Source organism: Canis lupus, chromosome 1 (assembly GCF_048164855.1).
Source record: "Canis lupus baileyi chromosome 1, mCanLup2.hap1, whole genome shotgun sequence".
Taxonomy (NCBI): Eukaryota; Metazoa; Chordata; class Mammalia; order Carnivora; family Canidae; genus Canis; species Canis lupus.
This window is the reverse complement of record NC_132838.1, coordinates 97,417,367-97,425,659: the sequence shown is the minus strand read 5'-3', so window position 1 is coordinate 97,425,659 and position 8,293 is coordinate 97,417,367. Positions and strand designations below refer to the sequence as shown.

Below are 8,293 nucleotides of genomic sequence, written 5' to 3'. Positions count from 1 at the left end.
TATCCTGTGGATGGATGTGCCATTTTCCAGTTTTTATTTTATCTTATTCTAATTAATTGTCCAACTTTTTCCCACTGCCTTAGGCAGCTGCAGCGCTTAGCAATTGCCTCTGATTGATTTAGACAAACACCCCTGGAGAAAAAGCTACTGGTAGGAACAGGCTCTGAATCAAGCAAAACAAAGAGAGGCTTGGGAGTGGAGTCTCCCAGGGAACCCTGGACAGGCCTCCATTTTGCCTTCTCCAGGGCTACTGATTTTCAGCACAATCACATGCAGATGCCATTCAAAGGCACTGTGGAGCAGGGAAGAGGAGAGATGGGAGAATGTAAGTTGAAATATTGCAAAACTTGTTGTTCTTGCCAGGATTTGGCCATTTTTTCTTGACGTGACTTCCTAAATTGTTGTAAGCCTTTCATTATTTCCAGAGTACTGAAAAAGCTGATTCTGACCATTTTTGCCAGTGGTCTCATTGCTTTTATGAAAGAGAAGGCTTTCAGAGTTCCTTACTTATTCCTCAATCCCACTAGGTAAAGTTAATTTTAGTCTTGCATTTTCCTTAACCCAATACACCCCAAATTTTTTATTTGAACATATAATCAAGACAAGAATTGTTAATGATACGTTTTACAGTTTTATATGACACTCCAAAATCCAGTGTATATTTTATACTAACAAAGCATTTTCACTTAGACTAGCCACATTTCAAATGCTTCATAGGCCCACATGGCTATGGTACCATATTGAACAAAAGGGATTTATGTCATAGCTCTAAGTGTGTTCAATATGTTCCATTATCCTTGATCAATATTAAATCCTTGATAATATAAAAATGTAAAACGTATCATTAACAATTTTTGTCTTGATTGTAGACAAACAATGTAGATGTTTGATAATGTAGAGAATGGCCAGTTAATTAGGTTACAGCGGTCACATTACATAAGCACTCAATGGCAGAAATCCTTTGAAGGCAGCCTGTATGTAGGTAGGGAAGCATGTTTCTTCTTATTACTTTCTTTACCTGGAAATGGAAAGAGAAAGCAGAACATAAGCAAACAAACACAAACAATAACAAAAATAAAATTACTCCCAGTAAAATATTAGGACGAATTAGTGCAGTAAATTAGATTTTTTCAGAAATATTCAGTCCTTCTTCTTGACCTCTAGGTGAACACCTAGGAGAAGTTTACCTTCCTGGTCCATCGATGCTGCCTTGGCCATGCTGGCTGGGATGTTAACATTTATGACACAGAAGAAGCTTGAAGATTGCTTGCGCAGTTGGGCTCTGGTGTCTCAGATAACCTGCCGGGCCTGGAATTGGGTGTCAGACACATGGCACAGAGCTACTCCAGCCAGTGCACCCCAGTTAAGCCCAGCCTATGTTAGTTTACTCCAGTAAAGAAACATAAGAAACCAACACATATTATTGTTCGTTACTGAAACCTTGTGGTTGGTTGTTATGCAGCATTATTGTGGCAATAGTGAGCTGATACAACTGACAATTGGAGATCAGCAAAATTAAATGTAATCTGGAATGATATCATAAGTCAATGAGCAAACAGGCAAGTCAACTTTTGCTGTGGGTAACAAACAATTCCCCCTTTTAGGTGACGTAGAACAGTCAACATTTCATTATTTCCCTCTGGGTCTGCAGGTAGACCATGGTGTTCTCCTGCAGGCTGCAGGTGGGCAGAGAGCTGATTACCACACCTTTCCAGGTGGAAAAAGAACTGTTAACAGGGCCACATGGCTCCCATGCAGACAGGAAGATGTATAGAGTGAGCCAAAGTAAGCAAGTGCGTTTAGGTCATGGTTCAGGCGGATCCACATCCCCTCACACTGCAAAAAGCTAAAGTAAGTCTCTGGGCCCGTTACTTGTCAGACGAGGCTGTGCATCTGCCTGGGGAGGTTGGGGTGTGGGGAAGGATTCTGTATATCCTGGGCCATAGTACAATACAGTCCTCCCCTCCCAAAATCACACAGCTGTGGATTTGGTAACTTTTTCATGAGCAGTTTGATGACTGTAAATAATACATTACTGTAAACATGACATGAGAATAACAATAATATTCATATCAAACCAACACTGTTTCCAGGAGTTCACTAAGATCTCTTTGTTTTCAGAAATTCTGTCTGTAGGGTAATGAGCGAAAGGAGACCTGAGGACAAACAGGATGAGTCATCACACTTTCCCATACCCTTGGCTCATCGGGGTGAACATGTGTGCTTACTAATTTATGATGGGAACACATGCTCAAGGCAAGCCGCCTGTCCTCTTGGCCCTCAGGAGCTCCTGTCAGCTCTGGGGGCCCCTTTTGCGGGGCTCCTGGGCAGGTGCTGTCGGCTGTGCATGCACTTCCAGCCCAGAGCACCTGCCGCCTGTCCGGGGATCCCCAGAATAGCAGAGCGCACAGGACAGAGTGCAGAGGAGTGGGGCTGACAGCCTCCGAGTGGGGCCCCCATGTGTACTTCCCACAAATGTGAGTCAGCGCGTCATCCAGCAGGGCTCCTTCCCCTGCAGCTGCCTCCAGCTCAGCTTTACTGTTTCCCTCACAGCCATTTAGAACAATTTCCCCTGCTTCTGTGCAGCCCTCTACTCAGAGTGCAGTGAGGGCGAAAGCTCGGTTAACCACAGAATGCAGCCGTAGAACACTGTCCCTCCCGCGTCAGAACGCACAGCCTGTTGTCCTGCCATGTGAGTATGCTTTCACTCACGAGAAAAAATAATTTGGGGGTGCATGGGAGGGCTCAGCAGTTGAGCGTCTGGCTTCGGCTCAGGGCATGATCCCGGGGTCCTGGGATCGAGTCCTGCACCCAGCTCCCTGCAGGGAGCCTGCTTCTCCCTCTGCCTGTGTCTCTGCCTTTCTCTGTGTGTGTCTCTCATGAATAAATACATAAAATCTTAAAAAATTAATAATTTTAGAAAGGATCCCAAATTCTTCCTTCCATTTCTAGGCTAGCCACTGTCGCACCTGTTTTAATTCCTAAATACTGTGTCCAAACAACTCTTTGTGATTCATAAGATGGCTGAACAGTGGACCTTGTCCCAGAAAGTACTGTCATCCCCATGTGTGTCTTAAGACTCCCTTACATCGCTGTTTTCAGACAGAGACCTTTGGATCCAGTTACATCATTTTGATAACTGATTTAATTGTGAATGAAGCAAAGCATCCTTAACATGGTCACATTTGTATGTTGCTTCTTTATGTCAGAGCTTCTTCTGAGGTGCTTTTGACCAAACGGGTGAGTTTTGACTTGGAAGGCTGCTGCGGGCCACGTCCTCGGGCCCGTGTGCTGATGCCTTGTGGATACAAAAGGGAAGAAGAAAAGTCTTGGGACCAACCAGATAGTCACCTATGGTCTTTATGTTATTATGGTAAAAGCATCAACATGAGGTTGACCCTGCTCATAGACTTTCACATCATTGGCGGCAGGCACAGGGGGGGTGTCAGGTTTCTAGATTCGTTCATCGTGCAAAACTGGAACTTTCTCCCTTGAATAGAGATCTCCTCTCCTCCTCCTGCCGTGGCTCCTACCTTCCCGCTCTGGTTCCCTGTGCCAACCACAAGGGCCCTCCTGGCAGGGGAACCATGTGTCCTTCATCCTGTATCTGCCTCGTGGTGCTGAGCCTGGCATCCTCTGGGATCATCCGAGCTGTTACATGGGGTAAGATTTCTTTCCTTAAAGCCAAATAACATTCCACTGTATCTCTTTCTTTGTCTGCCTGTCTGTCTGTCTGTCTTTTTAATCCATAATCAAGATGTAGAAATGACCTATATGTTGCATCCACAGATGAATGGATAAAAATATACTCATTAATGAAGAAATATTCCTTGGAAGCCTGGGGGTGCTACTGCTTTTAGCAGAAATGAAAAAACAAGAATCCCAAATTCCAAGTAAGTGCCGTCCTGGAAGCTGGGGCCTCCTCCTTAGCTTTGCTCTTGTCCCATGAGGGCTCTGCAGCCTTGTCCCAGCTTGGCTGCTAGAGGCTGTGACTCACCCAGCAAGCACACCTGCTCCTTCTGGAGCTGAGTCAGGAAACACCGGACACTCCCGTTGGGATCTATATTTATAGGAAATGAAAGCCGTCAATGCACAGCAGTTGTTTAGCAACACAACATGGGTCTCCTAGAAAACAAATTTTAGAGCAGCCCTCTTCAGGCCCCTCTCTCTCCTGCAGTCAGAATAGCTTTGCTCCCAGTCAACACAACAAACACAACCCTGACCCAGACAAGCGCTGAGGGCACCATGATTAGTCTCGTTCTCTAGTTAGCACATGCCCATGGAGCTGGGGCTGAGCACTGCGGATGACGGTGGCTGTGGCCGTCAGGATGCCCCCCGCTGCCTTTTATCATATGTTTTTTCCTCATTTCAGCTTCTGTGATTTTGAATATTTTATTTATTTATTTTTTGGGGGGTTGGTGAAGGGCAGAGAGAGGGACAAGCAGACTCCACATTGAGTGCAGAGCCCAACTTGGGGCTCGATCTCATGATCCTGAGATCATGACCTGAGCCAAAATCAAGAGTCAGACCCTTAACCTTGAGCCAGCAAGGTGCCCCATAGCTTCTGTGACTTTGTGCAAGACTGCGCTGCCCTGAGATATTTCCAAATATAATCTCCAGCTCAAATCTGAGCTTTAGGAGCACTTGATAATCCAAGTTGCTGATGAGCCACAGCCACTGAGTTTGGGCACAAATACCTAAGTCAACTCGTCTTCCATGTTCTGGACCCAGCTCCTTGCTCCTTGCTCTGCGAGTCCCAGCACTGCCCTCTTGCTCTGGGTTTTCATCATCGTCCTTCTCTGTTCGTCCACACTCACACAGCAGTTGCACTCTCCCAGCGAGACCACCAGCCCAGGGCTTGGAATCTTTCGCCCATGACCACGTTGTAGCAGAAGCATCTTGGATGATGTGAACACTGGGCTCTTCCTTGAGTGAGTGTGTGCTCTTCCTTGTTCCCAGCCTGCCTTTGCTCCTGTGGGCACTGGCCTTACCACCTGCCCCTTCCCCAGCTGCCTTCCTCCCCTTCTCTTCAACATCTCCAGCCCCTGCCCTGTGTTCTCTGCACAGCCTTCCCTTCCCTCAGCCTCACTCTACGTGTGACCTCTATAGCCCACAGATTTAGGAAGCCTCACCCATCACTCAGCTTCTCTCTCCTTCATCTGTCTTCTTGGGCAGTCACCTGTACTTAACACATTTCTGACTTCAGATGTGCATTCTCCTCCCCTTCTAGACTGGAAGTTCCGTGAGGGCCAACACTTTGATCATTGTCCTTTGGACCCAATAGAAACTGGCATGTGATAAGTGACATATAAATCCTGGATGAATGACCACATCTCTAAAACCAATACCCATTGAATATTTTTTGTAATTTGCAGAGATTCATATCTGTCTTAGGATCTGTGAATGCTTTTTTTAAAAAAAAGTTTTTGTTTATTTATTCATGAGAGACCCAGAGAGAGAGGCAGAGACACAGGCAGAGGGTGAAGCAGGCTCCCTGCAGGGAGCCTGATGTGGGACTCGATCCTGGGACCCGGGGATCACACCCTGAGCAGAAGGCAGATAGGCAGATGCTCGGCCACTGAGCCACCCAGGTGCCCCCAGGACCTACAAATATTTGTCACATCCTGTCTCTATCTTACTCTGGTTATTTTTATTGTGATAAGATATAAATTTGGACAGCAAGAGGTGGGAATCACCCAAGTTATAGATTTCCTTTCTTTTGTGCCCTTATTTCTTACAGAAGAGTTGCCAAATGATACATGGTTGTGACAGCTGTTGCGAGAGTTGAGTGTCCTTAGTGGTCCGTGGTGCCGGCCCGAGCTGGTCCTCTTCACCGTTACAGGGGTGGATGAGTGTCTCTGTGAACGGCCTCACGCACCAGCTGTGCTCAGGACCCTCTGCAGAGACTTTACAGGAATACATAAGGCAAGCAAATAGGCATAATTTCGAGCAAACTCAGAAAGGCTCCAAGTTTTAGGGAAGAGAATCCTGAAGATATTTTCATCATGCTGTTTACTACCAACTTCCAGTTCTTTATAAACAATGAAAATTAAAACTCTCTCTACATTTTCCCTTTTTCTGAAATTAAGAATGCAAGGTAATGTCCTTAACTTACTCCTTGCACCTGTGTGGCCTATGGGTTTAAGAGGCTGTGAGACGGGAAGCTGGTGACACAGTGCCCATGCTCACGAGGGCTGCTGCTCTAGGCCACTTGTTTGGCTTGGGGGGGGCAGGGCTCCCCAGGGGTGCAGGCTCCAGTCTGAGGATCCTGTCTTTGGAGGCAGGTGCAAGGGTCCCAGCTATGCCTGAGGAGAGCTTGGGGGGACCCCTCCCAGAGCCACACACTCCCGTCTGCTTGCACAGAGGCGCCCCTGACAACTCAGAGGCCGATGTGCATTCGCTTTAGAGGGAAACTGTCCTGTTGCCAATATTTTAATCCATTCGTTTATAAAGCTTGCACACATTGCCCATATTCTTGGCCTCGTTTCGTGAGTAACATCTTTCAAAACGCTCGCGTCTTGGATAGTCTGAGAAGTTGATTCTGGTAAAAACTATCTGTAGCTCCACAAACAGTGCTGGTTTCTTTATCTTTTGTGTTTCTGCAAGGCAGGCTTGTAGCACCCTTATCTGGGATCTGAAAAAAAATGCAGATGATTATTTTCCTAAGTAGGTTTTGGGTAATATCATTCTCTTCTAGATGCTTTATCGAAAAAAATTTTAAAAGGGCTCCATCACTAAATGGAGCTGGGTAATTTTGCGTGCACCGAGGTAGCGTTTTGGAGCTGGAGATAAGTAAACTTATTCTAAGTTTGTGGAAAGTGGTGTTTTGCACACTGCCTGACCATGGCTCCTTTTCTCACGTGCCTTCCTTGTACATCACTGACAACAGGGAATCCTGCTCTGAGAACTGCCCATCCAGACCTCCTTCACCAGAAGGACCCTCATGGATTTCTATCTCCTCCCTGTCCTTGGGCAGAGGTCACAGCAAAACTGTCTCAGGTGTGCAGATTCCCTCCACGAAGGCTCTCCTTCCCTTCATTCTGCTCCCGGGACTGGGTGCAGCCGTGACACATCTGTCCTCTGGGGTTTTGGCTATTGTGGTCCATAGTGAGATGTGGCATGCCTTAAAAACAAACGCATTTATTGGCAGGTGAGTAAAAGGGCAAACAAACAAGTAAGCCAGCCTCGTATCTATCATTTCTTAACATGTTGCTGACTTAGTGCAACTTCCTTGCTAGGGAACGCGTAACTTCTTTTTTTTTTAAGATTTTATTTATTTATTCATGAGAGACACAGAGAGAGAGGCAGAGACACAGGCAGAGGGAGAAGCAGGCTCCCTGGGAGGAGCCCGATGCAGGACTCGATCCCAGGACCCGGGACCACGCCCTGAGCCGAAGGCAGATGCTCAACTGCCGAGCCACCCAGGCGTCCCAACGCATAACTTCTTAGTAACCCCAGAAATCTTTTTCAGGGTCTTCTCAGGATTTGGACTAATGTTCAAATGCAGGGAAACTTATCTTTGGGAATTTGTATTCTTTATGAAGGTGAGATAGATTTTCAATATTTACTCACCATTTTTCTGGCCACCATAGAGTGTCCAGTGCCCTGTGTCGTAGAACCCACGGAAATGATGTCAGTGACCAGGCCCTGAGTGAGCATGTGAGCAGCCAGATGGAAGGCCTTTGTGCTAAGTCATGCAGCTGGAAACAGGAGAACTCGATTAAAATATTGACAACTCAGCATGAGAACTTGGAACAATTCTACCCAAGTGTGAACATGCCAAACGGGAGACCAAGAGACGAATGCTCTCCGTGTGTGGCTGTCAGGAGGTTGGTGCTCCTGTGATAAACTGCACGGACAGGTCTGGCCTCCTGAGTAGAGCAGAAACACAAGAGTTCTCTTCTCCAAACTTCATTTCTGCAGGTGACAGTGCCCTTGAGTGTTGTTTCATCTGAACGCACGAGGGCGGTGTAAAATGCTTGGAGGTAGATCAGAGTGGGGCGGCACGTGACTAACCCAGACAGGCGAACCGAGCCCTGAGCAAAGAAAAGGTGCTGGATACCACCTGCCCCTGTGGAGCCTTTTCCCTTTCTGGATATTAGAGGGCTCCCATGGCCCCTAGCATCCCACCAGGTTAGGCTGAGGGGAGGCACTGTGAGGAGCTCTGATGGCTGGATCTGAGTTCCTAGCTGCTGCCCGGGTCCCACTCCTGAGGGCCCAGAGCTGATCAGACAGTGTGCTCCAAACAACCACCCTCACCGGGGGGCCCACTAACATTAGCTACTTCCTCTTG

The 8,293-nt window shown here is 47.0% G+C and overlaps 1 long non-coding RNA gene across 2 annotated transcripts in view; it reads left to right on the top strand.

Moving 5' to 3' along the window:
* Positions 1-2,268: 2,268 nt before the first annotated feature.
* LOC140622471 (uncharacterized) overlaps positions 2,269-8,293 on the top strand; it is a 29,566-nt gene continuing 23,541 nt past the window's right edge. The window contains exons 1-4 of one of the 2 annotated variants that reach the window (XR_012022276.1): positions 2,269-2,692; positions 3,500-3,663; positions 3,790-3,893; positions 5,741-6,346. This is a non-coding gene — a long non-coding RNA (uncharacterized lncRNA). Of the gene's footprint in view, positions 2,693-3,499; positions 3,664-3,789; positions 3,894-5,740; positions 6,347-8,293 lie in introns of those variants that run through there. The other variant, XR_012022282.1, reaches the window with a different exon arrangement.